The sequence below is a fragment of the Ceratotherium simum genome, chromosome 3, assembly GCF_057802395.1.
Source record: "Ceratotherium simum simum isolate JZ-2026a chromosome 3, ASM5780239v1, whole genome shotgun sequence".
In the NCBI taxonomy this organism is placed as follows: Eukaryota; Metazoa; Chordata; class Mammalia; order Perissodactyla; family Rhinocerotidae; genus Ceratotherium; species Ceratotherium simum.
Window position 1 is genome coordinate 54,678,328 of NC_141902.1, and position 14,361 is coordinate 54,692,688.

Below are 14,361 nucleotides of genomic sequence, written 5' to 3' on the forward strand. Positions count from 1 at the left end.
TATCTTCTTCCCTTCACCCCACACGACTGCGCTCAGACGTGTGAGACCAACCGAGGAGCTGCCACGCAAGCAGCTGGTGACAGCCGCATCCCAAGGAAAAAGCATCCTTGACAGGGGACATGCTGCTCCAACCGACATTTCTCCTGGCAGGGCCTAGTCATAACCATGGACGTCATTTTCTCTCCCCAAAAGGAACAGATTTAACAAGAACCGAAGGAACCATTAAAGGAACAAAGAGTGGGATAACGGAGGAGGTGACAGAAATACTGCATCTGTAAATACTTGCCAAAGAGCCCCGAAGAAGTCAGCTCTCAGCAAGGGGAGTTCCAGTGTCCTGGAGAATATTTCACTTGTAATGGCTACTCCCTTCTGTTCTGTTTTTCCCTCTTGCTTTTCTGCAACACTAAAAGGTGGGCAGAGGCACAACATGATCCTTAATGACCGAACTGACTGAGTTGTTATCTAAGATGATGTAGACTCTACAGACATACGTTCTTATTTATCAATAATATGAAAACGCTGCAGTTCTTGTTCTGTGAGAACATTAAACGTGAAACCTACCCTCATAGAAGACAGATTTTAATGCTCCCTAGTTCAATTAAGTTATCAATAAGACCATGAATGGATGTTTAATTCTCTGTTTCTGAAAGACTGGCCAGAATGATTTGTTTTTAGTAACAGTGCACTTTTCCCCACAAACAACCTTTTTCCTCCTGCCTCTTTCCATTTACCAGCAGAGTTTCATTTGTTCACAAAATTCTTTTTCTCACTTCAATTTCCTTTAGCTTCCTTTAAACAACTCCATACTATGTTCTGACTCCTAAGTGAACTTTTTTAAAAAGTACCAAACTCCTGATACATGTAGTGGAGGATATAGAAGAGCTATGAAAATTATGGAAAAATGCCTTATGAGATACATGAAGCCAAACCAACTTGTGGTCCATTTTTGGATCCTGATTGAAATCAACCAACTGTAAAAAATAAAAAAAGTACCAAACTCCGTTGCTTTTCTCTCATACAGATGGTATCCTGTCCCCCTGTCCAGTGTCTCCCACAAAGTCAGGAGGCTTTTGTTTCTTAAATTAGGCCTGAATTAGACATATTGATCAACTCTAACCAAGGACACGGGCCAACCTGCCAGAACCTAAAATACAATAAACAAAAATAAATCAGCCAGCATCTTCCACTTTTAACATTTATGCTGCTGGCCGTTCCCGAACCCACTTCCACTCTGCGAGTCTGCAAGCCTCTCGTGTTCGAGCCGTTTGCAACCTTTTGCTCTCCCATTTCGAGGTACAGCCCGGGCCAGGACGCATTTCTCTGAAGAGCTGCCGCCCTAATTCCTCGCCATCATTTCGCAGCTCGTCGGCAGGACCCATGCAATAAAAAGGTCAATAAGAAAACAAATCCCACCTTACTAGGTCCTGTTTGATCTTAAACCCACACCATCCAAGATTTCAGCTACATAATGCTGGCTCGGACAAGAGGAGCAGAGTTTCCTTATGAAGATAAATTAGACAAGCACACAGAAGAAAGAGAAAATGGACGTGCAACTGCTACAATGTTTAAGAGCCTTCGGTGAGGTCAGCAAGTTCAGCCAAGGGCGATGGTCTCTTCGCCTTTCTTCTTTAATCTGCTATTCTCTACCCTCCAATCTCCCTGCAACAAGACAAATATTTTTCTTTCAACGAATATTTTAAGATACTACCTTTCAATTAGGGATGGCCTTACTTCTTTTGTATGCTGGAATTTTGTTTTTCACAGTGAAACTATAACGTACACTAATGATGGCACACACAAGTCCTAAGAGTCGCCTTGCTACAATCCATCAGCTGTGATAATATCAAGATGAATATATTGTCAGGAACCTGGATGTAGCATTTCATTTATCCCACTCCCGCCCCGAAGAGAGGCTCCACCAGGGATTACATTATTATTCAGTCTTCCTGGACCCACTCCAAATGCAGATTGCAGCTACAATTCAAAGGAAACTTATCAAAGGTGATAGGAAATAGACCTGCTACAGAACATTTTTCTTAAAAAATTAACCTTTTCAGAGTTTAATTCCATCCTATATACCCATAAATAGACCAGCTTTCAGGATCTAAAAACTAATCCTATAGTAATAACACAAAGCTCCATTTCTCATTCCCTACGATCATTAATATTGCTTTAAAAATCACGAGAAATCTCTCCGACTCCTTAAGCTTTGTAATTCATTTCTGTACACCATTTCAAGAAACCTCATTAATTTAGGCGGCCTTTTCACAGTACATCTGAGGCACACAAATATTTGGAATTTTTACCTTAGGTCAGAGGTTAAGAAAAAATTAACTTCTCATTTTCAGGAAGGATTTATGAATGTGAAAAAATGCTTTTGACGGTAATGTGTTTATGTTATCTAATTCTCAAATAAAATAGGCTATACAGAATCTAGAAAATAAAAATTGAAAGAAAAAAGAGAAAGGTTTTATATAGATGGTAGGGGTATTTTTTAGGAAAGGGAAAAAAAACCTTGTTACCTCCTTAACAGTTTTTCCTATAACCCAGTTTCAATATTCCAATCAAATGTAAGATGGAAGGGCTTTGATTTGGGAGGGAAAAAAATCCTTTGAACACTGATGGACACGCGATTTGTGCAATTATTTTACTAGACTTAGCTCCCTATGCTCAACTCTCCATCACTAGATTGACTGCGATGCTGTTTCCATTGAGCTGGGTTTACAATTATCCTCCAACAAGGGAAACTTCAAAGGCTGCTCAATACGTATTTTCCGTTCTCCATTAGAACTCGTAAATGCATAACCTGCACATAAACAAGTCACTCTCCCTAATTAAATGGAATCTCTTCGTCTCTATTAAAAATTTAGAAGTGCGGTCTGAGTATAAACATGTCATCTGAGAAGGGGAGAGGGAGACTGGTAATATCCGTGAATAACCGGCCGAATCTCCTTTAAGCAAAGCCATATTAATGGCACAGAGGCACATAAATTTTTCTAATTATTTTATTATCAGTAAAGATTGTTTAAATGTAAAGGATATCCATTGTTGGCAATTATGCCCTCTAGTATTATCTGTCTACTAGGGAAACGCAGTCCAGTGATTTAATTTACTTCAGAGACTTTCTCCCACTTTCTTCTTTAAGTATGTGTATCCTGGAAAAGATAACACACCATTTCCTCGGATAGTTCTACTTAGCTTGGAGAATGGGTTTATTTGGTTAGTTTTCTTTTTCTTTTAATCATATATTTAGACTTAGAATTCTTAGAACGATAATCCATAAAAGCTCTAGATTGGAAATGTAAATGGTCCTAAAGTGTTGGGTTTGTGTTGTTTGGTCTGTTGCTAAAGAAAATAAATGTTTTTAAACTCTTTGCCGTTTTTTGGAAATTGATGGAGGAATTATAAAGCAGCTCCAGCTAAACAAAGTAGTTTAACCTGTGCTTAGGATTCACTTCCCAGACTCCCAACATTCTAAAAAGAAAATCTCTTTTCATCAAGTTTGAAACAATATTTGTGACATTGAGCTGCATGTCATAAGACCCACCAGAAATTGTAGCATGTAAATGTTTGAGGAGGTGGATGTAGATTTTTGATGCCACAAGAGCGCCCTCTTGTGGTCAAATGTCATCAACACAATTTGTGTTCCACATTTTTTGAAAGGGCACATTTGACAATCCACAGTAGCATAATTTTGACAAAAATAAGCTGCAGTTTGGGGTTGAACTTTCTAGTATCGTTGGATTTTGTATCCTCTCCTCTTCTCCAAAAACACCTTAAAGTGCATTCATTCAAGCAAACGGGAATGTATGAGAGTTTTTAAATGTATGAGAACTCTTAAAATATACATACACAAATTAAACACAAATGCAAAGCAATGTTCCTTCGTGATTTGGGAACAGAGAAACTCTTCTTCACAAAATGACACCCATCCCCAAATGTCCTGCAGCTGGCCTTGGAGGGGATGGTTTCTTTCCCCAGCACCACTGTCAGATGCCGATAGCATGGCGTTGATGTAGCAGCTGCAGGCTGGGTGGATAACGTCACCCATTACTGCCTGAGATGTCTTAAAATGCTGTGATGTTGACTGCATCCACCTGCAAGGAGAATATGCCTGCCCGTGGAGCAAGGGCTCGGCTGCCTCAGCCTTTGAGTGGAAGTGACTGTGACTTTTTTCTGATGCCCCCTCCAATAGAGCTATAGGAATTCAAAGGGAGGTAAAAATATTGAAGGCAGTAATTGTATTCAATTATTTCCATAATTTGTTAACTATGTAAAATAAACTATTTCTATGGCTTCAGAATGCTCCACCTAGAAGCTTCACTGAAAATAAGGATCTCTGTGATAAATTCTGCCTTTGACCAGAAAACTTGAGTGAAGAAGGATTGAGAAATGAGCCTTCTCTTTGATTCATCAAATTTCAGGTCTTGAAGGGACCCTGGAGATCATACATTTCAAACTCGTCATTTTACAGATTAAAAAAAAAAAAAACAAAGCCCAGTGAGGTGTAGGGATTTGCCCAAGGTCTCAAGGTAAAAAGCAGCAAACCTGGAGTCTCTCAGCTATAACTGGCATGACCCGCTCTCCTCGGCCCCATCTTGCCAAAGGGCTTTCTGGCATCCAATTCTCTGCCATGGCCTGTAGTCCACAGTCTGGCTCAGTGGTCCCTGAACTGCCACTAAAACTTCTTTGCTGCTACCAAGCAGTCTGTCCTGGTTCTTCCCTCACAACAATAAATAAATGACAACCATATTCTTCAAGACAAGACTAGCAGCAATTGAAAACCACAACCAAACTCAATACAACACTGAAAACAAAACATCCTCCCTAGAAATTTCTGGAATTCCCATTCCATGTGGGCTCATGCACTGTGGGGCTTGCCAGACAAAATTCTTATACAAAATGGAATTAGCGTAGGTAAGAGAACTGATAATGTGCCATTTTTTATTACAAATGTCAATGTTAGTACCCCTCTATGACTGACTTGATAGCTTATTAGGAAGTACCTTTTAGTCATTTCTGAAAATAAGAGCCCATAGAATGATTCATAAGGTAAAAGAACTGAAGAGGGGTCCTTGATCAGTTGCCCTCAGCTGATACATTACATACAGATGCGTGCGTACCTATGCAGAACCGTTCTCTGGGGTGGATGGACTTTCGAGATCTGATGTGGTTGTGGTAATAATAGAGATGCCCACAAGATGGCACTCTTCCTTATTTTTAATTCATCATAAGCCCCAAAAAAAAAGTGATTTTCACACTTCAGAGTAAACGGGATTGTGAAATATGTGGCTGATTTCATATACTATCATTTTTAATGTTTTAACATGCATCACAGTTATGAAAACCTGCCTGCCACTTCCCTGAGGTACGTGATGATGGGGAGCTCCTGCCTGGCTCCCCCAAAGCTTGAAGAGGGGTGTTGATGGGTGCTCTTAGGGAACGCCAGACCTTGGGAGAAAGGGTGTGTGTGTGTGTGTGTGTGTGTGTGTACTGCATGATTCTATACTTTTCCTAAAAGTTGAATTCTGTCTCAAAAGTTAATTAGAGTCTCTCCCGTCTTAAGAGTTTTCTATCTTCAAGGGTAAAATAGAGGCTCTCCAACCACCATCCCTTCCTCTACAAATTCCCCTCCCAAAGGGACTTTACTGTCTTTGTCACACACACACACACACTCTGCAGTTCGTCTCCTGTGCTACTGAAATAACAAAGTCTTTGTAGTTCTCTTTAGGAGGCAGCAGATAACATCTGCTTTGGCAGGAAGATGAGTGAAAAGAAAACAAAACACGGTGGTTCTGAGAAGACCTCAGTGATTGGGGCCGGAGGTCTCCAAGCCGGCCGGCTTCCAAAGCTCTCTAGTTCCACGAACTGGACAGAAATATTTCGCTAATAAAAAAATAAATGTTGGCTTTTCAACAAATGGTGCTGGAACAATTGAATGTCCATATGCAAATAGACAAACCTAGACACAGACCTCACACCTTACACAAAAATTAACTTGGAATGGATTGTAGGGCTAAATGTACAATGCAAAACTATAATAACATCTTGAAGAAAACATAGGAGAAAATCTACATGACCTTGGGTTTGATGATAAGTTTTTAAATACAACAACAATAGCACAATCTATGGAAGAAAAATTTGATAAGTTGAACTTCATTAAAATTAAAACTTCTGCTCTGTGAAAGATACTGTGAAGAAAACGAAAAGACAAGCCACAGACTGGAAGAAAATACCCACAGAACACATATCTGATAAAGGGCTTACATTCAAAATATGAAAGAACTCTTAAAAGTCAACAATTAAAAAAAAAAACAGAATAAAAAGGGGGCAAAGATCTCAATAGACACTTCACCACAGAAGACATGCAGATGGTAAATAAGCGTATGAAAAGGTGCTCAATATCGTTTGTCATAGAGAACTGCAAGTGAAAACACCAGTGAGATACCACTATGCAACTATTAGAATGACTACATCCAAACGCCGACAACACCAAACGCCGACAAGGATGCATAGCAACTGGAACACTCATTCATTGCCGATAGGAGTATAAAATGGTACAGTCACTTTGAAAGACAGTTTGGCATTTTCTTACAAAACTAAACATAGTCTTACCATGTGACTCAGCAATTGTACTCCTAGGTATTTATCCAAATGAGCTGAAACTTATGTCCCCACAAAACTCTACACAGATATTTATAACATCTTTATTCATAATTGCCAAAAACTGGAAGCAACCAACATGTCCTTCAATAGGCGAGTGGATAAACACACTGTGGTACATCCAGACAATGGAATATTACCCAGTGATCAAAAGAAACACGCTATAGCCACTAAAAGACAGGGATGAATCTTAAATGCATATTGCTAAATGAAAGAAGCCAGTCTGAAAAAGCTACCTAATCTGTGATTCCAATTATATGACATTCTGGAAAGACAAAACTATAAAGCTGGTAAACAGATGAGTGGCTGCCAGGAGTTGGAGGGTGAGGTGGAGTAGATGAAGTGCAATGGATATTTGGGGGTGGTGAAACTATTCTGTGTGATATTGTATTGTACACTAGATGCAAATTAGAAAAAATTATTTAGGAAGACAGGGGATCCCAGAATGGAATACAAAACGTGACAAATAGCCTAACTGTATTACAAATGTGTGAAACAACCTCATTGAAGGGGGTGGGGAAAATGGTGCTGATCTAAGTAACTTTGGAAATGAGCAGAATCTGTAACACCAAAGGGAAAAGGAACTGCACATAGCACTGTACTCTAGTTGATAAAGTTGTTTTCCTTGGGGATATGGGTTAACAATTCTAATATTGCTATACATGTGTACTGGAATTGAACAATTAAATAAATGGATGGCAGATGGCAGGAACTGGGTTTCTCACTGTTGAGTGGGAATTTACAGATAAACAAGAGGAGGAGGCTAGAATGAGCCACGTAGTAACAGTTAGAGTTGGAGACATCAGTATAAATTCAGGTTTAGCTTAATATAGATACAGATGGTTACATACAGAAAAAATTATCGATATGTGTAGATACACAAGTTAGCATGCACACATATATTTCCTTGCTCTTTCAACGGAGAGGACCAGAAGCAATGACATCCCAGGGGTGATGAGCACACCTAATGCCCAGATCTTGGTTTCTAACACCATTCTCCAATGAAAGGATCCAGGGCTGGCTAGAGAAATGGCAGATTTGAGGACTGGGGCAGGAAGTATCCAAGATGAACTTGGAGCATCTTGTAGTACCGGAAAGTAAGGAAGTACTCAAAAAAAACCCTAAGTTGATGTGTCAAAGGGACACAGGAGCCAACTGAAAGAGCTCCCAGCGGCCAATGCTGGAACAACTTGAGCAAAAAATAAAGTAGTATTGGATGATAACCCAAAGTACGCAATAAATATCCAAGAGTCCATACTGACATAAATTAATGACTGAATAAATAAATAGGAAAAAGAGACAAATCCACTGTGCAGAATTCCAAGTAACTTGTATAGATAATCCATCCTCAAGGAAGTGGCGCATAACACCCCACTCCTTAAGTGTGGGCTGTGCAGTCACTTCCTTCCACAGAGGACAGCATGGAAACAGGGGGAACGAGTAACTGTACAGGGGAGAAACCTGACAAACACTGTCTCAGCCAGGTGATCGACCTTAGCATCAACAATGATAGGTCATGTTGATAGGATGACCGTTGATATGAGATGATATAAATGGCATTTGACCTCTGTACTCTTCCTCGGAAAATGTATTACCCCAATCTAATCGAGAGGAAAACATCAGACAAATTCCAATTGAGGGACATTCTACGAAATATGTGTCCAGTGATCCTCAAAACTGTCAAGGTCACCAGAAACAAGGAAAGTCTGAGGAACTGCCACAGCTAAGAGCCTGAGGAGACATGACTACTACATGTAATGTGATACCCTGGCTGGGATCCTGGGACAGAAAAAGGACATAAGGGGAAAACTGAGGAAATCTGAAGAAACCAGGGACTTCAGTTAATAATGATGTATCAGGGCCGGCCCTGTGGCATAGCGGTTAAGTGTGCGCGCTCCGCTGCTGGCGGCCCGGGTTTGGATCCAATGCACTGCTTGTCAAGCCATGCTGTGGTGGCGTCCCATATAAAGTGGAGGAAGATGGGCACAGGTGTTAGCCCAGGGCCAGTCTTCCTCAGCAAAAAGAGGAGGATTGGCATGGATGTTAGCTCAGGGCTGATCTTCCTCACCAAAAAAAAAAAAAAAAAAAAGTTAAATAATGATGTATCAATGTTGGTTTGTTCATTGTGACAAACGTATCATACATTTTAAGATGTTTAAACAAGGGGAAACTGGGTGTAGGGAATACAGGTACTCTCTGTACTACCTTCACAATAATTTTGTAGATCTAAAGCTATTCTAAAATTAAAAGTTTAGTTTAAAAAATATTGAGGGCCGGCCCCGTGGCTTGGTGGTTAAGTGAGCGCGCTCCAGTGCTGGCGACCCGGGTTCGGATCCCGGGCTCGCACCGACGTGCTGCTTCTCCGGCCATGCTGAGACCGCATCCCACATACAGCAACTAGAAGGATGTGCAGCTATGACATACAACTATCTACTGGGGCTTTGGGGGAAAAAATAAATAAATAAAATCTTTAAAAAATATTGATAGTCTTTCCCAAGTTCACACACACACACGCAATTAATGGATAGATTTTTCTTCCATTTTTATTAAAATTCTGATGCAGAGGCAGTTGAGTGAGCTGATTACCAACAACAGTATTGGAGTAAGAGATTCGGGTTCTGCCTCTTACTAGCTGTGGACTTTGGGAAAATGGCTTAACCTGGCTGAGCCTCAGTTCTCTCATCGGTCCAGTGGGCTCACGATACCATTTCCTAGGCATGCAGTAGGAATTCAATGTCATAATCTATGTCAAACACTTAACATAGTGCCTGGCACAGAGTAAGCTCAAGAAATTGCTGCTCTTATTAGGTAGCCAGTGTGGATGGATTGAGAAAACAAATGTCCTGGTAATAAACAGATTTAAATAGAAAACCTCAGAATGTATAAAATCTCTACAGTGATTGTGGATGAGAGAATGATAAAGTCTTACCACCAAGCATCAACATCAGTTCCAGAAAAATATTCAAACAGGTATTTACTCGGGGTTCAAGCGATAGAGTCTAATAGAAAGACTTTCTGGTGGGAGAAATTTGGGGGTTTCTTCTCTGACCTGCTCAATCTGAGTCCTGGGATCAGCCCACACAAGTGGGTCTTTAGTCCCTGGCTCTGCAGCTATGCTCTGAAAAAGGTGCCCTGTCTCCCTTCTCTCCACCCTGCCCTGTGCCTTCTTTCGCTCTGCCTTTATTTTTGCTCCTTCACTTCCTCTCCTCTCCCTGAAACCCCTCCAAGCCTCTCCTTTGATATACATGGAGCGGGCATTGTCTGCTCCATCTCTGCTCCATGTTCAAGTCCTGAGAATGGAGGAGGAAATGGATAATAAAAGACACTCAAACCCTATGCCCAGAAAAGGTTAACTCCCAATAGCAAACCTCCTTATAGTCATTAAGCTAACAGGGGAGTCTCACTGTAAAAGGCCTCCTTCTACCATCCGGCCTCAGCAAGGACCAGCCTGCAGGAAAGGAGGTGAAGACAGGTGCAAGAAGGACCATCACTGTGCACGTCATTTCCTAGAAATATTTTATGCGTAAATTGCTGAGACCTGGAACCTGTACACATATGATTATAAATTTTCCATCAATAAAACTGCTTCTGTTTTATATAATAAATGTACAATGGATCATCATTACTCTGTGATGCCCCAGAAGCGACTCGTAGGGACTTGGCCACAGAAACAAGTGTAAGTAGCACTGCCTAGAAGTAAGACTCACCAGGTTGGTGTAACACGCCCAAACGGAATAGAAACCATGCACTATGGGCTTCCTGGCCCCACGTTTTCTGATCTTGTGGGACAAAAACTCTATTGAATCTAGGCGGCTTGATATTTCCCATGGTTTTTACTACCATCGTTTAATTGCAGTCACTGTCACGTGGTTCCAGGAAGTGAGCCCTTAACTCCTCTCCCTAAAGTAATTGGTCTGTGTTAGATCATCAGATTAAACGATTTTCAGGAACAGGAGGGATTGGCCATCATGAAACATTATTTCCCACGCATCATCAGCCTACATATATTCACCAACTAGATGTGGTCCAAAGTTGATGGAAACTTAAAGAAAGGAGGGGGGGCGAAATCCTGTCTCATGGCCAAGAAGATGAATGATGTTAGCTGTAAAATAAATTCAAAGAGGCCCCACACTGAGATCCAAACACTGTACGTTTCCCTGATGGGCTCCCAGAGTCAGGTCTTGTGATTCATTGACAGACAAGAAGGAAGGAGGTGGGAGGCCCATCCCAGGCTAACTATTTGACAAGAGAGAAAGCAAGAGAACCAAGGAGGCCAAATTCCCAAATGGAAACAGGCCACAGAAGGAGGACAAGCCACATGGGACCCCTGACACTATGGTCCACTGCCCAGTGCAAACACACACAGTGGGCAGTCTCTCCTAGGCCCGTGAGGGCCAACTGGCTAATAATATTGTGCGATATTACCTATTTATATGTTATCTATCTGATTATATTTGAAATTTATTTGATTTATTAAATGCTTCCACTATACCAACGACTACGCTAGGGACTTTACCTGAATTACCTCCCATCATCCTCACAACAACCCTATAAGGTAAATACTATTATTCGCAGGGGAGCAGACCCACAGGGCACACTGCCCGGGGAGACTCCAGGGAAAGAACTCAGCTGAAGTCAGCTCCCGGGCTCTGGCTCACAGTGGGGTTCAAGGGAAACAGACCTGTGTTGGGGGTGAGCCAGTCACCTTAACCGTCCTCCCCGGGCCCCCTCACCAGGGACCCACAGCAGCAGAGCTGTATCCAGACACAGGCTAACCACCGGGCACCCTCAAATCTGTGTTCTTTATTTGGGGAGGATGGGAAATGACTGATTGAATTCATCTCTGAGGGGGAGCCCTCAAAAACGTCTGATATCTAAGCCAGAGCTCCACTAAAAATACACCAGAAGTACGTAAATGACCCATCTCATCTGGCTCTTCCAGTTAGATGTTTTATATTTAGTGTCCATTTAAGCCACACATTTTGTGATCCTCATACGCCCGTCAAAACCCCCATCGCGGCTTCGGGGGCGGCGAGCGGCCGGGCCGGCGCGGGCACCTGGGGGCGCAGGGCGGCGGCAGCGCGAAGGTCCCGCCGCCCGGCGGGCGCGGGGGCGCGGACGCTCCGCCGGGGGGCGCGGGCGCGCGGGGGCGCTGGGCGGGGCCCCGCCGGCCTCCGCCGCCGGGAGCGGGCCGGCGCGCTCACGGGCCCGCCCCGCGGTCTCGGCCGCGGCGGGAGGGGCGGCGGGGGCGCGGGGACGGCGCCGCGCCTCGTGCTCGCCTCGCTGCGCGGCGGCCCGCGGGGCTGCGTCCGCGAAGGGGTCCCTGAGTCTTTCTAGCCGGAGCATCCTGAGTGCTGCGCCGATGTTAAACCCAGTTCACGGGAGATTGAAACCGAGAGAGCCCTCAGCAGCCGGTGTGGGAAACCAGTGCTCAACAGGGCGGCCCAGTTGCAATCCTTCCGTTCCTCCACCTTGGGAGTGCCTCCCGTGCATGCAATGCGACCTCCTCGCCAACCTGCACATCGTGGCCCTGCTGAATGTCTCGTGGCAGCCCCCCCCCCCCCGAGGCCTGCATGACCATCTACATGACAGATGGATCCCGTGAAAGACAGCCAGGCCGCTCACATTAGCTCCCACTTTCCAGAAGCAACTAGACTTCACTGACTGTGTCAGGGAAAACGGAGGCGAGGTCCTGGCCCCCTGTGAGAATGGGGTCTCCCATGGCTTACCTCACGAAGACCAAGCCGTTCTGCCTGAACGAGGCCTTCGACCACATCAAGCAGAGGAGGAGTGTGATCTCGCCCAACTTTGGCTTCCTGGGCCAGCAGCTCCGAGAGGAGGCAGCCAGCTCTTCGTTCATAGCCGGTGTGCAGACCCTGAGCCCGGCGTGCAGGCTTCCTACTGCGCATTCCCCTTGGTGCCGGCGCCAGTGCCCTCCCACCCCACGGTCTCAGAGCTCCCCAGGGGCTCCACGGCCACAGCCACGTGCTGCTAAAACTGGGCTGGGGGAACCAGCGCAGGCCTAAGAACAACTGTGATTTTGTTTTTTAAACTCGTGGACGTTTCATACCTGTGCAATACTGACGACCTCACTCTGTCCTGCCGCCCCAGTGGGAGAGTGAGCGGTCACCAGGCTTGCAAAGGAACTTCAGACTAACCTCAGGGTCAGGTTCTCGGGACCAAAGGAAGGCCAAGCCATTAGGAGAGCACAGCGTGAGCTGACTCCTACACTTCCAGACCCCTGTCCTCTCAGGACTGCCCAGTCCTTGCACCTCCAAGTCTGCCTTTTCCTTTCCAGCTTAAGGCAATAGTACCTGCAGCAAGGGGGGAGAAAGCAGCTGCTAGACCAGGAGAAAAGGCAGTTATGAAGCCAGTTCATTTTGAAGGAAGCATAATTTCCACCTTATTTTTTTAACTTTGGCAGTCTTGGTATGCCTCTGTTGCTTCAGGGCATAAGCTGATCACCATCTAGTCAGGAAAGTAAAACCCTACGGGGTTTGTAGGAATACAACATACATGCTGATTTGATCCCTCAGATGTTTCTGAGGCTCCCACTTGGGTCCAAAGGAGGCAGTTGGTTGAAGTAGCAGGACGATGACACTTCTTGGTTTCCTTTCACTGTGGTTCTTCCCTGACTTTGGACTTGGGCATGATTCTTATTCATACTTGAACCGTTCTCATTGCACCTCTCCTCAACGCAACTCTTGCGTCATTTGAAAAGAGTTCTTCAGACCGTAGACCAAAAACCACCCCTTTGAGATGATGGCAGTGGGTGCCAGGAGCAGAAGGATACCTGCTGTCTGGGTCAGTGGCATTGAAACGGTCATTTCCCCAGCTTGCTGTCCTCCTATGTGCTTGTCTCGTCTCTTGTGACACTTGTTTTCTTCCCTGCCCCTGGGAGTTGTCTTCAAGCTGTTGACTTCTGGGATTTGCAGATTTCACAATGTGATGTTATTTCTTTTCTGTATGTAGGTTATTTCTCCAGGGGAAAAGGGAATAATTTCCTAAAATCCATACAAATGTGAAGAAAAGCAGTATATTACTGGTTGTTGTTGTTTATAGTGCAAAATAAAAGTAGTAAAAGGAAATACAAAAACCTCACCATCCCACGTCCCATTCTTTAAGAGCCACATTCTCTGCTGAAGAAATGATAAATGCCTATAAATCAAGTATGCTAAAGGATTAATTGGAATCACCCCTCCCAAGTGATATGTTTACATGGAGACACTGTCTTCATGCAAAGATTAATGTCAAGGGGGGAGGTCTGGCAGAGCAGCAGGTGGATGGGTGAAGAGAGGAAAAAGGTGTTATCTGTTCTCTGAACTTGTGTAGCACATTCTTTGTGCCAAACAAACAACTTGTGTTATCGTGTCTGAATGCATCAGTGTCTGGCTGGTTATTTATAGTAAGGTGAGACAAGCGAGGGACCCTAGGAAATGTTCTGAGTAGAGACAAATAGTTACCCGTGACAATGGAAAGAGACAGTGGTACTCAGATAAAGTGGTGGGCTATTCTAATTGCTGGGCAGAGCTCATCCTTCAAGAATGGCTGCCCCTGTTATGTGAAGACTCATCCAGGAAGGAACTGAGCAAAGTAGGGCTGGGATTGGCAGGAAGGGTTCCATGGCATAGGGAGAAGGGTCGTGCAAGCACAGGGCTTGGGTAGCTGGGGGATGAGGTCAGTTATCAGGCAGCCCCA

General features: G+C 44.0%; 1 pseudogene; it reads left to right on the forward strand.

Moving 5' to 3' along the window:
- The first annotated feature begins 1,468 nt into the window (after positions 1 to 1,468).
- Positions 1,469 to 12,658, forward strand: LOC147917573 (dual specificity protein phosphatase 5 pseudogene; annotated as a pseudogene).
- The last annotated feature ends 1,703 nt before the right edge of the window (positions 12,659 to 14,361 follow it).